The sequence below is a fragment of the Equus przewalskii genome, chromosome 26 (genome assembly GCF_037783145.1).
Source record: "Equus przewalskii isolate Varuska chromosome 26, EquPr2, whole genome shotgun sequence".
In the NCBI taxonomy this organism is placed as follows: Eukaryota; Metazoa; Chordata; class Mammalia; order Perissodactyla; family Equidae; genus Equus; species Equus przewalskii.
Window position 1 is genome coordinate 5,942,081 of NC_091856.1, and position 19,917 is coordinate 5,961,997.

At 42.2% G+C, this 19,917-nt stretch overlaps 1 long non-coding RNA gene across 2 annotated transcripts; it reads left to right on the forward strand.

Moving 5' to 3' along the window:
- Positions 1-4,241: 4,241 nt before the first annotated feature.
- Positions 4,242-19,659, forward strand: LOC139079716 (uncharacterized). Of its 2 annotated transcripts, XR_011533597.1 has the most exons (4): positions 4,242-4,358; positions 4,555-4,892; positions 7,255-7,368; positions 19,483-19,659. It is a non-coding gene; the product is annotated as an uncharacterized lncRNA (long non-coding RNA). The 2 variants fall into 2 exon arrangements; XR_011533596.1 differs by lacking the exons at positions 4,242-4,358; positions 19,483-19,659 and adding an exon at positions 17,129-17,681 and having other exon boundaries at positions 4,748-4,892.
- Positions 19,660-19,917: the final 258 nt, after the last annotated feature.

Consider the following 19,917-nt stretch of genomic DNA (forward strand, 5'->3'; position numbering starts at 1 on the left):
AAGCCAAGGAGCCTAAGATCTCTGAGGTGTTGAGGAAGGGCCCTTAGGGCGAGCTGGTTCAACCTCCATGGCATCATAAGGATGTTTATTTTAGAAACCCAGACACGTCATCTCTGCTCTCTCCTTGACTTCTGTAACTGGTAAGCAACCCAAGAAGTTTTCCTCAAAGTTCGTGCCTACCATTGGGAGAGATCCAGCATGGGGGGTGGTGGGGAGAGGCAGATGCTCAAAAGCGCAACTAGGAAAGCCAGACTTCCCATCCCAAATTTTGTTTTTTTCCGACCAAAATTCTTTTGTTCAGAACAGATTGGCACCAACTCCTCAAAATTTGCATCATGGAACAAAGATTCATGTTTGAGTAAAACAATGAGAATAGCACAGCTTGTGTCTCAAAGGTTCCTCCTGCCCCCACCACCACCCACTCAGATTCTCTATTTCTAATCTGCTGGGGGCAGAGAAGGCCGCCGAGTGGATTCAGAGTAATTTCCTGAGCCTCTGGAACAAAGGACAGGCCCCAGGCCAGGACTTCTAGAGACGCGATCTGGGGCCAGGGCAGGGGCCTTAGATTTCCTCATTTCTGGGTTAGAGACCACGCTCCTGAGCATTAAATTTACCAGGTTAGAGCCTGGATAAACGTGATTGTACTGATTATTTTGGAATGAGCTGGACTTTTGTAGAAATGGCACATATTTTACAGTCAGAAGCCTGTATTCAGTCTTGGCTCTGCCTCTCCTTAGTCATGGAATTTTGGGAAATCACCTCCCCTTTCTGGGCCTCAGGTTCCTTACTTATGAAATGAGAAAATCATCCCTGTCTTGTAGAAGTGAGAGTTATTGTAAAGATCATTTAAATAATAAATCGGGAACACTGATGACTGCAAAGTATTATGCAGGCTAATTATTTTAATAATTACTAATGGTAATAGTGACATTGCAACTCTGAATCTCATTCTGGGGTCTTAAGTATTGATTCCCAGAGGCTTGTAAATATTGAAGGGGTGATTTACAGGCTGCCGTCTTTTGAGACTGTAGTATAAGTTAAGTTTTTTTTCCTTTGATGCTGGGGGAACGGGGGCAGGTGGGGTGGGAAGCCAGGCAGTCAAAACGTCTAAGGAAGACACCTGCCCCGAGAAAGCCTGACAGATACCTTAGTCCTGGCTCATTTTAAATCCATGCATCATATGCAAAGAGGAATTTGCAGGCCATTGTTTTAAATGATAGGAAGGAACCTTGAAATCTCTTGCAAGAATGATGAATTGGAGGCGTCCGAGATGACTCTGATGGGGAGCTGACCATGCGAGGGGCTGCCCATTGGCCAGTGACGCTGAAGCAGGTCCACCCAGGACCAAGAGGGATACATGGTAACCAAGAAGGTGGGACACCTTCTGCGTGATCCCTCTCCGCACTATTTGTGCCCCCTCCTTCCTTTCTTCCCTTCCCAGGTCTGAATCTCAAGGCCAGGGACCCGAAACCCAGAGGATGGGAATCTGCAGTTCAGTGCTCCCTCCGTCCCTTTTATCCCGTCCTCCAGCTACACAGTTCTAGTGATGATATGTAACGCGTATTTCAAGACATTCTTTACTACCCAAATGGTACAGTAATTCAGTTCTTTTTTTTAAAGAGCTAAACGAGACAGATGTGATATATGAAAAGGGCGAGTCTCCTTTCCCCCCTCCTCCTCCCCCCAGAGGAAGTGTGGCTACACTCTTCTCCCCTCTTGATATATTTACTCACATACACATGTTAACCATGTATCATTCCTGCTGCTTGCTTTTTTCACTAAGTCATCTATTTTGGAGATCTTCGTATTGCCACATCTCTAATGCACTCTGCTTTTTGAGGAACGGATATACCATAATTTACTGAACTGTTTTCCTCCCTATTAATAGTAAATTAAGTTTTTAATTTATTGCTTCTGCACGCAGTACTGTGATAGCGTTCATGGATCCATGTCCATAAACTTGTGCGTTGAGTTGTACAGGGCACACGAACACATGTTTCTTTGGGAAGAGTTCTGGGAGTGGAACAGCTGGGTCAGCTGATATGTGCATTTGACATTTTGATGGATGTTCTCAAATGGCCTTCACCAATTGGCTTCACCAGTTTACACACATAGCGGTATGAGAATGTCTGTTTCTCCACATTTTGCCAACACTTGGTACCTATCTTTTTACTTTTTGTCAAATTATTCTCTTTCCTCTACTAATGCAGCTTTGCATGATTGTTAATTATGTGTGAAGTCTTAATTTTCTGAGAATTACCTGTTTATTTCCTTTATGAATTTTTACAGTTGAGTTGTCTTTTTCTTTTTTGCTTTGTTGGGAACTCCCTGTGTTCTGAATATTAACCCTTTACCTGTTAAGTGTGTTGAAAATATTTTTTTCCAGACTTTTTAACCTGGCTTATGTTTTAACCTGGCTTATGGTGTTGACTTACAGAATTTTGTAACTTTTATAAACTTAAATCTAGGCAATTTTTATAGTTTCTAGATTTTGTCTGTTGCTTAGGAAGCCCTTACCGTCCTAAATTCATAAAAATATTCACCTATTTTCTTCTAATATTTTTAGGATATTGACCTTTAACTCATTTTCTGTGGGGGGATGGCGCGAGTCAGGAATCTAATTTAATTTTTCCCCCAAATGAATAGTTAGTTGGTCCAATCTCACTTGTGGATTAGTCCATTGTTTCTCTACTAATTTGAACTATCGCCTTTATTGTATACTTAATTTTTATATAGACTCGGGTTTGTTTCTAGGTTTGTTATTCTCTTCCATTAACCTATTTGCCAATATCTCCACCAATACTGGGCCATATTAACACTATAGCTTACAGTGTGTTTTGACGTATGGTGGGATAAGACATGAATAAAAAGTGCTGTTGAATTTAGACTGGAATTGCATTGATGGATAAATGTGGGGAAAATCAGTGTATTTTCAATATGTCTTCCCAATCAGGTTTATCACTTTATTTATATTTTCATGTTATTTTATCTTCAAATAGATCCTGCACTTTTAAAAATTATGTTTGTTTTCTAGGACTTTTATGTTTTTTGTTATAAGTTGAGTATTTTAAAAGTTATTATTTAATTAATACTAATATACGGGAAAGCTATTGGATTAAATATGTGGTGTGTCTATCCATCGTTTTGAACTTTCTTGTTAGTCTAATAGTTTTCAGTTGATTCCCTTGGGTTTTTTTAGGTGGGCAATCATATTATCTGCAAAAAGTGAATTTTTTTTTCTTTTCCAAGCTTTATGTCTGTTTTCCTCATCTTTTGACCTCCAGGGCAATAATGACTAGTATCAACGATAGCGGTCAATTTTGTCTTGCACTTACCTTTAGTGGAAATGCTTCTAAAATCTCACCACGAGGTATTTAATTGCTGATGATTTCTGATAGGTACCTTTTTTTTGTGACGAAGATTGGCCCTGAGCTAACACCTATTGCTGATCCTCCTCTTTTTGCTTGAGGAAGACTGGCCCTCTGGCAACCTTCCTCTATTTTGCATATGGATCACTGCCATAGCATAGCTTGATGAGTGGTGTGTAGGTTGGTGCCCAGGATCTGAACCTGCGAACCCCCGGCCACCAAAGCAGAGCATACTGAACTTAACCACTACGCCACCAGACCAGGCCCTAGATATCTGTTTTTATGTTGACAAACTTGCATTCCATTCCTGACTTATTGAGATTTTGAAGTTAATTCTGAATGTTGAAGTTTTTGAATCCTTCTTGTATTTATTGAGATAATTAATACTCATCTCTGTGGTGAATTACAGGATGAATTTCTCTTATGTTGACTTGTCCTTTGCCCCTTGGATAAGCTCTCCTTGGAAAAAATGTATTCTTTTTTTTTTTTAAAGATTGGCACCTGAGCTAACATCTGTTGCCAATCTTCTTTCTTTTCCTTCTTCTTCTCCCCCAGTACATAGTTGTATATTCTAGTTGTGGGTCCTTCTGGCTCTGCTATGTGGGATGCCGCCTCAGCATGGCCTGATGAGCAGTGCCACGTCCTCGCCCAGGATCCAAACCAGTGAAACCCTGGGCGACCAAAGCAGAGCATACAACCCTAACCACTTGGCCATGGGGCCGGCCCCCAAAATGTATTCTTTAATATATTCTTGGATTTGATTTGTTAATATTTATAATTTAGGATGTTTGCATCGAATTTCCTGGTTGATAACTGGCCATACTTTCCAATGATTCTTACTCTTGTTCTCATCTCTGATTTTATTCCATTGTTAGCTATAATCTGTGGCCACTCCAGCTTTCTCATTCTCCTTCCAACACATCAAGCTTTGTCACACCTCAGAGCCGGCGCACTTACTGCTTCATCAGACTGGGATGCTTTCTTCAAGAGGTTTGTATGGTTGGGTGCTGAGTGCTTATTAACACTCAGTCACCTGGTCAAATATCCCCTCCTTATCTGAACTAGCCACCTGCTGTCATTCTCTACCCCTTTAGCCTGTTTTATGTTCTCCATAGCACTATTTCTATCAGAAAGTATATCATTTACTAATTTGTTTCCTTGTGTTTTATCTGTGTTCCCTACTAAGCTGTCACCCCACGAGAATGGGGCCATCGTCTGCCGGGTGCTGCTGCCCCTCACAGAGGAGATGCTCAGGAAAAGCTTATTGAATGGATGAGTGGTTTTGTTTTTTGATTGGTTTTTGCAGACAAGGGGCATGGGAGACAGAATTTGTTCCTTTAGGTTTGAAATATGTTTCAGCTTTGTCTTCTTCACTACAGGCTCGTCGGTTTGCACAGGATTCTCATATTTAAGTGCAGATCCCTGCAAGTGCACAATGGGGGTAATAAAGGCACCCATCTCCTGGAGTTTTTAAGGGCACTAAATGAGAAATATGCACAAGGTGCTTCTCACCGTGCCAGGCAGGTAGGTAGCTAGAGTTCGGGAAATTCTTGCTATATTGTTACTGACTCCCTCACACCACCTGAGGGGACTCCCTGAGTCTCAGCTTCTCCTCACTGTCCAATGAGGACAGTGGTCTCTTTCCTGCTTATTTCACAGAGTGATATGAAGATCCAAAGAGAGCATGGAATTTGAAAGCAGTTAAATGTCATGTGAATATTGTGATTCTTTCCTGTTATGTCCAGGAAAGAGCCCCGTTAAAGGAACTCGGGAAGCAGTGTGCCCGTGGGAGGAGAGTGGACCTGGAGCTGGGCGGAGCTGGGCTCAAATCCTGACTCTGCTGTTTATCAGCTGTGTGACTTTGGGCAAATTACAAGCCCCTCTGATCCGCACCTTCATTGTTATTGCTGTCCATTCTGTAAAATAGGTGAAAATAACACCTACTGCATGAGGTTACTCTGGGAATTAGATGAAAGTGAATACATACAAAACCCAGTTTAGCATTTTTCACAGAAGTGGATATTTAATAAATGATATCTATTAATATTATATTTGTCTATGAAAGGATTGGCAAGCCGTGGTTTAGAACATTCTCTTTCCAATTTCCCATCATCAAAATAATCACACTTCGCACATCCTTACTGGCAGATTTCACAGCTAGTGAATTCAGGAAAAGTTATTTATCTGAATAACAAATTCTTTGCCCAATTCCCTGAAGGGCACATTCAAGCAGCGGTTGTTACAGGTCGGCAGTGTGGGGTGGATTGAGGAAGGCGTGGTGGCGATGCTCATTGAGCCAACGTGTGTGGGCATTTGCTGTGTTCCAGACACTGTGCCAAGAGCTTTATAAGCACTCTCTCATTCATCCTCATCTTACTGATAAGAAAGCAGAGGCCAAGAGAGGCTAGATGACTTGCCCAAGGCCACACAGCTATCAGAGGCAGAGTCCAGATCTGAGCCGGCAGTCTGACTTCGTAATCTTTGTTCCCTATTAGAATGGAGCAGAGGAATTTGGGCATAGCTGCTCTCCTAGCAGCTTACAGAACAAAGAGCCCCAGGCCTCCAGCGTGTCACTTTTCATGGGTATAAGTTACTTGCTCACAGAATGTGCTTGGCTAACACTCTTTTGAAAGAATGAAGAATTAACAAATAAATGCAGAACAAATGTAATCTTCCTCTGGAGACCCCTGTAAACAAGACCGTAAGAGTATGCTGTAAGACTGTGTGCTCATAAGGGTATACGACTCTAAGAATATGCTGTGAACAAGACTGTAAGAGATCACAAAGAGAACCGTATCATTCACTTTTAGTCCAGAACTGTAGGTAATGCTCAATCTTAGCATTGATTCTTGGCATCTATTTCCAAGATAGATGGAATTAATTCTATTAACATATGTGGCAGGCTTGCTAGCTGCTCACCGAACCTAGACTGTGTTTCCCAGCTTCTTCCCCAGTGAAGTGTGCTGTGAAATGGATTCTTGCCAATGAACTGTGAGTGGAATTGACGAGTGTCCCTTTCCGGCTGTGGTGGTTAAGGAGCAGGTGTGTGCCTTCTTGCTCCTTTCATTTTCTCCATCTGCTGGCTGAATGCAGGGACCCTGAAGCCCTAGAGGATGAGGACAGAGCCACAATATGGAAGGAGTCTGGGTCCCTGGAAGACTGCCCACCGACCGGCAGCACCTGTGGTGGAAGTTCACATGCACGACAAAACTTTTATGGTGTTGGGCCCTGAAAGTTGGGGATTTGTTATGGTTCTTAAGATAACTTGGCTCAAAACTTCAATTCCTTCTGAATTATCTAAACTCCTTTGTAAAGGTTTAGCCACCTATATTGGCTCACTTTGTTGTTAATAACTTACGAAAGTATAATTAATAAAATGCAGAGGCACAGAAGGATGCCCTAGAAGTTTCTTCTCCCTCTCTACTCAGAAGTGGTCGGATAATTTACAAAGCAGTTTTACACTGTCATTTAACCATCATCCCTTAGCGGGGTATTTATTGTTATGCAGAGGAGAAGATTAAAGTTCACTTGAGGGATTTCCTCCAGGTCACCCAGCTGGTAGTTAAGATGCAGTGTGGGGACTCAGCAAGTTTCTCTGCCCTGTAAATGTGAAGTTCTATGTGGATAAGTTCCCGTTCTGTAAATACAGTGTCCAAATGGGTCTGCCAAGTGCCTTGTCCCTCCCTTCGTTGTCTCTGCCAGAATTTCTTTGGGATGTAGTGCCCAAAGCTTGTGATTAAAAACAGCTGCAGAAACAAGAGGAAAACTTCTAAAAATAAGTAGCACCTTGGAGCACAATGTGCATGGACTTTTAGGAGGTGGACCTAGAGTGGCCACAGGGAGAGTTCTGGCTCTCCACACGAACGGCATCTCTTTCTGTTGTCAGCTGTTTCCGGGATGCTGTGCGAACTTGATCTCAGAACCAGCAGCAGAAACACTGGTCTCGTCCGTCCCCTAAGAAATGAGAAGACTTCCTTCAGGAGTTTGAACTGCTTCTAAGGTAGAGCTGAACTAGCCCATGTAGATTATGTTATTCAATTATATAGTCGATTCAAAAGTATTTAACGAAATAGGAAAATGCTCACCAAGAAATAGCAGGTGATACAAAATATTATGATCAAAATTTGTTAAATTTTTTTTTGAGGAAGATTAGCCCTAAGCTAACATCTGTGCCCATCTTCCTCTGTTTTATATGTGGGACACTGCCACAGCGTGACTTGATGAGCCGTGCGTAGGTCCACACCTGGGATCCAAACCCACAAACTCTGGGCCACTAAAACGGAGAGCACGAACTTAACTGCTATGCCACTGGGCCAGCCCCCAAATTTGTTAGAAATTTTTTTTTTTTTGAGGAAGTTTAGCCCTGAGCTAACTACTGCTAGTCGTCCTCTTTTTGCTGAGGAAGCCTGGCCCTGAGCTAACATCCATGCCCATCTTCCTCCACTTTATATGTGGGATGCCTACCGCAGCATGGCATGCCACAAGGTGACGTGTCCGCACCTGGGATTTGAACCGGCGAACCCCTGGCTCCGGAGAAGCGGAATGTGCAAACTTAACTGCTGTGCCACTAGGCCGGCCCCTATTAAAAATTTTAAATAGTCACACACACGCTTGGCAAAAAGATTGAAAGACAGTACACCTCATTGTAGCAGGAGTTATTTCTGGATGATGAGAGATCAGAGTTGGAATTCATTTATTTTTCATTTTTATAAAATGAACATGCACTATTCTTATAATCAGAAAAAAATGGTAAGAAAGAGGCAGAGGTTGGTTTTTCTTGAATGGGTTTAATTTTAAGGTTTTTGCTCATTTTCAAATTACAGCTTTGTCAGGAGATAAAAGAAAAGTAAGTGAGCTCCAGAAATTTTGCCACAAATAATAAATTGCTATTCATATTATAAATCACATATAAGTTATTAGATTAAAATTTAAAGCTACCATACAGGTTATTCATGTAACACTCTGCTTCAAGCTTTTTGATTTATTCTGAATTGCTAGCCTGCTCCACAGAGTTTAGATCACATAAGTTGTTACATTTTGTTGTTGATGTTTTGGTTTGGTTTAGTTTTCCTAAAAAAATTATAGGAATAAACAAATTCAACCCTCCATAGCTAAAATTAAAAAGCAAACTGGATGACAAAACGTATTTATATAAATTTGACAGAAAGTTAAGAGTTACATTTTCTGAAGAGCATTTTAAAAGTGTTGTTTATAAGAAAACAATCAAATCCCTAAGAGGTAAGTGAACAAAGGCCATCAGCATATTTTGCTCAATAAAAATGTAACTAATGGATTAACAAATGGATGTTAATCCTGACTAGCAATCAAAGCACACAGTGTAAACAACTGTGATACACCCCAAACTCCGACAGCTACAGTAGTGAAACTGGTCCACTTCTCAGCCTCCCTGGAACCGTCCCGGTGATGCCCATCGTGAGCCATGACCTCCTCGACCTTTCATCCGGTGTCTCAATGATGGAAATCTGCTGGCCAGATAACTCAGCAGAAACAAAAGTCTAAATGAAAACAAAAGTTAATTCCGGTATTTTCTCTAAGTGTAAGGGGAAAATGTTTCAAACAACCCAACGATACACTGAAGAGGAATGGAAGTAAATGCTAGTACCCAACTTAATGGAATAGAAGGTAATGGTTTACTGACAATTATAAGGACCACACAGAACTATGGGAAATATTTATTATGCAGTAGTAAGTGGAAAGGAACATACAATTATATTTTTGCTATGACTGCTATTATTTCAGTGTCAAATTAGATGTGCTTATGATCAGGAATGGAAAAGAGGAAAAAAATGAAAGCATTGCATCTTGGTGAGGTGATGAGTAATCTTTCCCCTTTCTCAAACATCTAAAAATATATTGTTTTGAGTGAGCATTTTAATGAAACAAAAGATTTGCATTTCTACTCATCTCCATAAATAAAGAAAAAGCTTCTAAACGTGTGACCCTGTGAAATTTGAGTTGATTTAATTCTGATTTAGAAACAAAAAGTCGTTAAAACCCACAACAATTGGTTAATTAACAAATATTTATTGAGCTTTATATTTGTTCTGTATGGCTGCTGTAACAAATTACCACAAACTCAATGGCTTAAAACAACATAAATTTATCATCCTGGCGTTCTGCAGGTCAGAAGGGAGGTACTGGTCTTGCTGGGCTAACAAGGTTTCGGCAGGGCCGTGTTCTTTCTGGGTTCTTGGGGAAGGGTCCGTTTTCTTGCCTTTTTCAGTTTTGAGAGGCTGCCTGCATATCTTGGCTTACAGCCCCTTCCTCCGTTTTCGAAGGCAGCCACGCAGGGTGAGTCCTTCTCACATCCCATCACTCTGACCCTCTCTTCTGCCTCTTCTTCCATGTTTGAGGACTCGTGTGATTAGATTGGACCCACGGGACAATCTCCCTACCTCAAGGCCAGCTGATTAGCAACCTTATTTTTGTCTGGAACCCCAATTCCTTTTTGCCAAGTAAGGTAATCCATGAATAATTATTCTGCCAATGACAAGCTCCTACTCTGTGCTAGATGTGGTGCTGGGAGATGCTGGGGAAGAGCGGGGATGGGTCCAAAAATGAAGTTAATGGTCGGAAGCTGAGATGAGCCATGTAGGGAATACCTGCAACACAACATGGATGGTGATTGGGGTGACGATAAATTAACGTGCACAGACTTGGAGGGGAGCTTCGTTCCTTTAGGCTGGGAGACTCAAGGGAGGTTCCTGGTGCACTGGCATTTGGACTGAGCCTTAAAGGATGAGCAGGATTTGGATAGAAAAAGATGGCAGAGGAAGCTAATGATATTTCAAGTAATAGGTTTTAAATGAAAGCCAGGGAAATAGCCATTTTTGTAAGAGAGAAATGCCCGGATGTTGACTTTTAAATTCAACCTCATGCATCAAAGCAAAAGGCATAGGGGCAAAAGACAGCAAGACGTGTCACAGGAAAAATTCAGAAAGTCTTTCTACTCCTTTCTAACTGGGTCAGAACGTCTTGTTTGTTTTATCCATGGTTCATACTCTTACTTTTTTCTTTTCACAGCCTCCAAAGTGCCAGTTATCAAAGTGTCAGTTCTATTCCAAGAAAAGTAGTCTCTTAGCAATTTTTAATTTTTATTATTTTTATTTTTAATTTTTTTTGGTGAGGACGACTGGCCCTGATGTAACATCTATTGCCAATCTTCCTCTTTTTGCTTGAGGTAGATTGTCCCTAAGATAACATCTGTGCCAATCTTCCTCTATTTTGTATGTGGGACGCCACCACAGCATGGCTTGAAAAGCGATGTGTAGGTCCACACTTGGGACCCAAAGCCATGAACCCCAGGCCACTGAAGTGGAGCATGGGAACTTAACCACAATGCCACAGGGCTGGCCCCTTAGCCATTTTTTAATGGCTTTTAGAGCTTTATGTTTTGAGTAGAACAAATTCTGCTGTTTTATTGGACCAGCTAGAGCCGAAGGCTGCCTGACAGAGAACCTCCTGCTGGATGCCAATCGTCCTGCCTTATAAGATTGTACGTGATTAGGGCAGTTGAACAAGAGAGACCAAGAGAAAGCAGAAACTCTACGGGAGAGGGAATGAGAGAGAGAGAGGCCAGGCAGGCACCGCCTCAGAGCTGCTGTTGCGTGTGCCCAACAAGAGCCCGTTATTGAAGGTTTCCCGAGCATATGTCTGCCTTCTTAAAATCAATGAAAACAGTGTTTGGCACGTTTTAAGGAGGAATCATGAGGCCTCACCAAACCTCTGAGTCTGTCGTGCCTGCAGGTTATTTTGCTTATTAAGATGTTCATACTGACTTTGATTATTCATGAGCTGGAAACAGTCCTCCTGGTAGCCAAGTGCCTCTCTTTTGCACCATCACACACAGCTCCTATTTACTGATGTTCAGGTAACTTCCCACTTTTTTCTCCCAAGTCCCGGATAGACTCTGTATTATATCACAGCATATCACTTTACTGGACTCACAAGGGCCAGGATGCTTCTGAGCCCCTATGTCCAAAATCAGAGAAAATAGCACCTGGTGGTTGATGTTGCCATGGACTCTGCCTCAATAACCAACTTTCAATGGAAAAAATGGAAAGAAATGGGTAAAAGGAATTATAATTATTTGCATTCAAATGTGTGGAGTTTTATCCCCTATAAAAATAGGACTCTATTAACACTCAAAGCAGAGGTGGAGTCATGAGGCTGCTGAGCTGCAAGGCAGGCAAAGCCCTAAAGAGAGAAAAGAGTAGGTTAGTTAATAAATTAATTCGGGAAAGAAAAAAAGGTGTCTAAATGAAAGAAGACACCTTCGAATGGTATTATTAGTAATTACTATTATAAGATGGAATAAAATGGAAGCAGAGAGGAAAGACAGAGAAAAGAAACGGCTCACAAAGCATTTCTCAGAAATTTAGAAACAGGAAGATTTTAAAATCAACCCTTTTTTATAATCACAAACTTCAGGGAATTATAAACAGGACATCAGAGACAGTAACCTGGAAACTGGAAATCATCACCAGCCAGCAGGAAGAAATAGGAAATAGGCTCACAGAGCAGACGGTAAAGACAGTCAGAGCCAAGAAATGCCGTCGGTTGGGCTTTAAAACAAGAGAAGGCCTTGAGGATGGCAGAGGAGGAAGGACTCCATGGGCCAGGCAAATCTGAAGGAGGTAAAGATGGAAATAAGAGGAAGAAAACAAAGAAAAATTCTCACATCAATACTGTTCTGAAAAAACTATCGCGGAAACAACTCAAGAACACCTGCAAGAAGAAACCCAAATAAGGGTGCACCTAGATAATGAATGGCCCCAAATTCTCAACGTCCATGTGAAGGAAAAGATCTTAACAGCATACAGCAGAAGAAAAATGTTATCCTGCACAGCTCAATATAATAAAAATAGTACCTGGGCTGGCCCCGTGGCCGAGTGGTTAAGTTCGCACACTCCGCTGCAGACGGCCCAGTGTTTCGTTGGTTCGAATCCTGGGCGCAGACATGGCACTGCTCATCAAACCACGCTGAGGCAGCGTCCCACATGCCACAACTAGAAGGACCCACAACAAAGAATATGCAACTATGCACTGAGGGGCTTTGGGGAGAAAAAGGAAAAAAATAATAAAATCTTAAAAAAAAAATAGTACCGTATTTAGCAACAGCCACTCCAGGAAACAGCAAAATGTATAGTCCTTGAGTTTAACACAACATCCAAAATACGTGCCCAGTCCCAGGTCTGGTTTCCAGCCAAAGTGTGCATTGAAGGGGAGAGAAGGTCTTTGCACAGCTAGAAAGTCCACAGAAATTGAGTGATCCTGGGGCTGAAAGAAAACATTCAGAGGTCAGAAAGATTTGTTGCCCTCTTATCCCAGGTGGGTTAAGACACGGACTATGCTAGGTCAGGCGACCAACCATCCCAGTTTGGCTGGGACAGAGGGGTTTCCTCGGATGGGAGACTTTCCACGCTGAAGTCAAGAGAGCCCTGAGCAAACAGGGACGGTCGCTCACCCCAGCACTAGTTTCGTCCACGTGAGATCTCGGGCGGCTCATTAGGCTCAGTGGTCAGCAAAATTAAGATAGAGAATTTTCTAAACTTTTCAGGTACTGCATTTTCAAATTTGTTACTTTCTTCTCTCTCCTGGGAAATGTTCCTAAAATATTCAACATTTGATTGTTCATTCACTCATCAAGTTAAATATTGATTTCAGGCTTTTCATGCCTTGGGCTGGGCATGTGGTTACAAAGGAAAACAAGCCCTTCGTGGGGCTTAGAGGTGAAGTGGGAGAGCAGGGTATGAAATAAACAAGCACAAATATGCGTATAACTGGAAATGTGCTAGATGGTAGGAAGGAAAAGAACAGGGTGACGTGATTGAGATGGACAGAGAAGATGTAATTTAGACCTGGGGAGGGGAGTTGTGGTCAGAACATCCCTTCTGAGGAAGTGGCATGAAAGCAGAGACCTGAATGAGGAGAGGAGAGATGAACCAAATGAAGAGTCAGGCTGTGGTGGGGAAATGGGTGTCGGGGTAGAGAAGGAGGACAGAGGATAGTCCAGGCAGAGGGGCAGCAGGTGCAAAGGCCCTGAGGCAGGAAGGAGTCCAGTAAGTTAAAGGAGTTGAGGGAGGGCAAATGTCTCTCTTAAATTAAGGGGAAAGAGAAATGGCTTTATCCTTCAGCTGGAAGAGCCAGGAGTACTAGGAGAGTTGGTGGCAATAGTGGTCCAAACACCAAGCAGAGCTGGAGACAGAGAGAGAGAGAATGAGAGAGTGAGAGAGAGAGAGACCCAAGAAACTAAGGCTAAAGGTCAGTGATGGATAGTGATCTCTTTCACCTGAACTCTTCTTACAAGAGCATCTAAAGAAATCGATATAGCTGCCCTGGGGTCTCTCTGATGAACACACATTATAAAAGGCTTGGGAACACAGATGGAAACAGAAGCTCTGAAACAAAGGTGGAAAGAAGAGAATGACAGAGACTTACAAGAATGTGTCGTGGAGGATAAAACTCTCCTTAATCTGAGATTGGCAAAAATGAAGAGAAAAGGGGCCGGCCCCGCGGCGGAGTGGTTAAGTTTGCGCGCTTCTCTTCGGCGGCCCAGGGTTTCACTGGTTTAGATCCTGGGCGCGGACATGGCACCACTTGTTGTGCCACACTTGGGGTGGCATCCCACATGCCACAGCTAGAAGGACCCACAACTAAAAATATACAACTATGTACTGGAGGGATTTGGGGAAAAGCAGGAAAAAAGAAAAAAGAAAAGATGGCAACAGTTGTTAGCTCAGGTGCCAATCTTTAAAAAAACATAAAAAAAAGAAGGGAAAAAATACAGAGGCTGTTTCTAGCTATGCTAAGTGCCAGAAGAATAGGGAGGTGTTATAATAGGAGCACAGTTTGGTACTAGTGGATGGCTCATGTCCAGAAGACCCAGAAATGCCTGAATATTGCTTAATAGTCACCTTAAGAGGTCCCCAAAGATATATACCCAAGGGACTCTGGCACAGGAAAGCAACATACTCTTGCTGAGTTTTTTGTTTTTTTTTTTGAGGAAGATTAGCCCTGAGCTAACATCTGCTGCCAATCCTCCTCTTTTTGCTGAGGAAGACTGGCCCTGAGCTAACATCCATGCCCATCTTCCTCTACTTTACACGTGGGACACCTGCCACAGCATGGCTTTTTGCCAAGCGGTGCCATGTCCGCAGCCGGGATCCGAACCGGTGAACCCCCGACCGCCGAGAAGTGGAACGTGCGCACTTAACTGCTGTGCCAGCGGGCAGGCCCTGGGTTTTTTTTTTTTTTTTAAGCACAAATATATCTATAACCTGTTAATTCCTCAGGATAAACCTGTAGGGAGGATTTCCCTATGCTTCTAAACTCCATGTTTGGGCCTACTGATATTGTAAGTAAAATCTATGTGAAGATGCTGAAAATGCGTTTACAAGTTTTGAAGAGGAAACAAAAGCGGGGATCGTGGCGGGAATGTTGAAGTCCACATATTCGCAATCACGTTGACGGGGTGGAGTGACTGACTACCAGAGGTGGGAATTTAGCCATGCTAGGAGCCCACCGCCCAGCCAGGAGGAGCCTCAGGGCTGATAAAGAAGGGCGAGAAGAGGCTTTTCTGTGGAAGAGGCCAGGCTCTGGCTAGTTGCAGGCTAGTTGCACGGGACCCAAGGGGCAGCCGAGATGGGCACGCAGACGTGGCGGGACCTCTGTCTGGGAGACCGTTTCCACGCGGTCCTCTAGCCACTGCTCTTTTATCCAGGGGCTTGTGTGTGCCCTCTGGTGGCACAAGTCCAGGGACTGGGACACATGAGCTCTTAGAGGTTCTTGTCGTGTTCTCCTTTCCTTCCAGAAGATGGAACACAAGCTTCCATAAAACAGCAAGTAACTCTGTCTCTGTGGTTAACTGAATCTCTGGGTACCTGCATATGAGACAGCACACAGAAACGTTTAAAGGAAAGCCAAGCACATATCCGGAAAAATTTCAGAAATAGTTTTAGACCTGAGGAAATCAATACATTGTGTGGATTTTAAAGTATAGTTCAAATGATGGTGTGACCTGAATTTTTATTTCAATTCTTGCCATAAAATTTCCACTAGGTTTTTTATTTTATATGCTTGAAAGAAATGCTAGAAGGTTTGATATGGCAAAACAGAACAAACAGAAAGTCACACATGAAGTCGGGACCAGGGAAGAGGAGCTCAGCCAAACTGTCACCGTTGTTGAAGAGCAGACGGGTCAAACGGCGCTGATGTTAAATAGAGCAGAGCACAGAATTTGGCTTTAGAAAGATCTGGGTTTGAATCACACTCTGCCACTTAGTGTCTGGATTGGTGTTGTCATATGATAAGTGGGGTAGCGATACTTATTTTGAGAGGATTCAGTGAAATGATGTATGCAGAGTATTTAGCACGGGGCCAAGCAAATAATAAACACAAATTTATTATTATTGCTATTATGATTATTGTTATGATTATTGTTATCGTAGGATGCATGAAATCATGGTGAGAACCCTCACCATCAACTGATTAAAAAAATCACTTTAATAATAGACCCAGGAAGAAACTAATGCATTAAACTCACAGGCCTGGTAAATATCCCAAGAAGCCGGCAAATTAAGTAGCATGTAGTGAAATCATCATTGTTAAGTCAAGAGAACATTTCAACATCGAGCCTCGATGTGTGGATTGGATGTGTGTGTGTGTGTGTGTGTGTGTGTGTGTGTGTGTGTGTCCAGCCTCCCATTCATATGTTGAATCCTAACCCCCAATGTGATAGTACTGGGAGGTCATTGGAGAGGTTCCACCCTCCTGAAAGGGATTAATTCCCTTATAAGAAGAGATAGGATGGAGCTTGCTTCCTCCCTCTCTGCTCTCTGCCACAAGAGCATACAACAAGACAGGCACCTGCAGACCAGGAAGCTGCCTCTCACCAGGCACCAGATCTGCCGGCACCTCGATTGTGGCCTTCCCAGCCTCCGGAACTGTGAGAAGTGAATGTTTGTTGTTTAAGCCCTGGTCTATGGCAGTCTGTTACAGCAGCCTGAGCTGACTAGGACACTAAGACAATAGGCGTCTAAAAAATGAGAAGACAACAATATTGGCCCTGTTGCTTAGACGTGATAAATTTATGCAGGATTTAAGTATGTAAGAAATAGCAGTAGATAATATCTCCTACTTGGAATATGCAAAGCTAAGACGTCTCTGCCAAAAGGCAGACAACGATGAGGTTTCAATGAAAAGAACAAATGGGATAAGATGACAACAGGGAGAGAGAAAAAGCTAATAATAGATTAAGAATTAACCACAAAAAGATGATGTTCACGTAAAAATAAGTTGAAAAATGCACACTATTTTCACAACCAGAGAAATTAAAATAATTTATTAAAAATATCTATAGCATCTAACATCCCCCATGCCAGCAGAGGACCGTCACAGAAGGACTGACGAGATTACGCTCTTGAGAGATTTTTTTTTAGCAATTAAAAAGTAATAGTAATAAACACAAAAACAGTATAGCTGATAAGAATAGCAATCTCAAGCATGTGGAAATCGGTCAGAAAGGAACTCAAATGTATATATAAGATACAGGATGGCTCACATACCCATTTCTCAAGAAGTAGTTTTGCTGGGTAAGAATTGTGAATCCGGAAAATCAAGACAAATGTAAAACCAAGAAAATGGGTAACATTCGCAACAAGTTGAGTGGTGGTCTCTTTAGATATGTGGCTTAATAAATTGCAGGAGTTTTACTTTTTTGTTTGTTTTATTTTGTTCAGACAATACGGGACAATGACGTAGAAATCTAGAATTAAAAACTATGTTGAGAGATTTATTCATCCTTCAAGCATGACCAGATTGTTCTTCCTAAATCAAACATCATTTTGGCCTTAAAGAAATCTGAAAGCTCTCCAGTGAGTGTGGAATAAAGTTGAAACTGTGTGGTTCACTGCTGAAGTCTCTGATGAGGAGCAGATGCTCAGAATCAGGCTGCCTGGACTGAAATCCAGGCTCCATCACTAATCGATACTAGCAGAGAGACCTGGAACCAGTCACTTCTTAATCCTTAGTTTATTCATCCATGACACGAGAATGACGGTGTCTCGTAGCACAGGGCCTGATGCATAGTGAACACACACAGAGTAAATGCCGGTATTATGTGGACCTCTCCCTGCATTTTTAGTCTTCTCTTCCGTGTACCCTTCTTCCAGAATAGCCATTCTCTGAAGACATCTCATCATCTCCCACCTCTGTGTCTTTAATCTGATGTTTTTAAAGGAAATCGAGGCTTGCTGAGGTCACAAAGAATAAACAGCCAAACCTGGACTTGAACTCACCTTTGTTGGATACCAGATCCTTGCTTTACCCCACTTCTGCTCTCCATCTTCTACTCACTTCCACTTTGGTGGACAAATTTCTATCAGATAAGCCCCCTTCCAGGAAAAACTAGGGAAAAATATCTGTTTGAAGGTGAGGACGTGGATGAAGGGATTGATGAGCTACCAAGCAGCCCAGACTTGAAGGGTCCAGAGTCTTGAAAGAAGGAAAACTGAAAGAGAGGAGCCTGCCGTTCTGCATTGCTTTTTCTCCTGAAGCGCTGGCTGCCTCATAGGAGGAACTAAGCAAGTGGAAATCGATTCCACATTCATGGCGCAGAAGACTCAATATCACCACTTCCCTCTGAAGCAAATGTCGGCATAATCAAAATGTCAGCAGATTTGTGTGTGTGTCTGTGTGTGTGGAAATCAACAATCTGCTCCAGATTTTACATGGAGACACAGAGGGCCGGGAATACCTAAGGCAATCTTGAAGAATAAAGTTGGAAGACTTACGCTACCAGACAAAGCTATAGTCATTACAAGAGTGTAGCGTTGGTAGAGAGAGAGATAACCACCAGAGGTATCGAATAGAAAGTCCAGATGTAGACCTTAGTCATCATGAAAATGGAAATTAAAATTATAAAGAGAGAATACTACACACTCAGTAGATTGGCTATATCTGATAATATCACATGTTGGCGAGGATATGGAGCAACTGGAACTCTCCTACACTTCTGGGAGAAACGTAAATTGGAGGTTAAACGATTGAACTTACTGGTATTCAAATATTTTGACCTGCAAAAACTACAATTTCCTAAGGTTCAGACTAATACAACCATTTTGGAAAGCTGTCAGCAATTACTAAGGCTGACATGCACATAGCTCATGACCCAGTGGCAATTTCACTCTTAGGTGTAAATCCAACAGAAATGCGTACATGTGGGCACCATAAAACATGATCAGGAGTGTGCACAGCAGCATTATTTGTAATAGGCAAAAACCACTCGAATATCCATCATCAGGTGAATGGAAAAATAAATGGTGACGTATTTATTCACTAGAATACTCTTCAACAATGAAAATAAACAAACTATAGCTACAGATGACAGCACAGGTGAATAACACTCACAATATTGAGTGAAAGAAACCAGACACAAAAGAATGCGTATTGTATAAAGTTCAAAAAGATGTCTATGCATGATCTATGGTGTTACATGACAATGGTAGTTACCCCTGAGAAGGGGTATTAATGATAGAAATGGGCACAAGGGGGCGCGGATCTGGGGGGCTGGTAATGGTCTATTTCCTGATCTGGGTGGATGTGAAAATCCATCCAACTGTATACTTACGCTTTGTGTAGTTTTAAAATGCATTCATACTTAAATTAGTTCATATTATTTAATAAAAATCAGGAGTGATAGAGAGCCCCGGAATGTCAGGGGTGGGGAAGCGCTCCATTTATCGTCATGCCATGTTAGGGCCCCCTGCTCCAGCTACGACGCCAAGGAGGGGCACGTGTGCGCAGGGGGCAGAAGGCGCGTGATTGAGTCTCCACTCTCTCGTCCTCTTCTCCCTCTACCAGCAACTGTCCTCACGGCTAAGAAGTGTTATCTCCTACTCTTATGCACATCCTGCCTTCTACCTGCTCGGTGGTTTGTGGTCAACACCATAAATGAGCCCTCCCAGGTTTGACTCTTTTCCTGTCCCTCAATAAACTTTGCTTTTGAAAATGAAATTCTTGGTTCTTATTGTTTTAAGATCCTAATTTGGCGGTTAAAGGTTGAACTGACATCTTTTTTCTCTTTGCATTCCAGCTTTAACAATCCTTATTCTCCTCAAGGCAATGACCCTCTGGCTGAAAAGGACAAATTTGATGTACAAGTGGGAAAAAAGAAAAGCACATCAAAATGCTTCAAAACGTTATCTTGACATATTAACTTTCATATTAATTCAATAACAAGCAACAGTAAAATAAATCTTTTATACAGCTGTTTTGGGATGCCAAAAAGGCCTCATAAATAGGTGGCATTATGTAGTACGGTGACCAGAACAAGGAAGGCCATCTGCCAGTTTTCCATTGTTCTGTGGCCGGGTTTTGGTTTCACATTGCACTCGGGTTATTTATAAGCTTGAGCTTGTTCAGGTGCAGACGAAGAACAGAGGGGTACTATATTGGTCTGTTTGGGCTCCAATAACAAAAATACCACTGACTGAGTGGCTTAAAGAACAAATATTTTATTTCCCAGAGC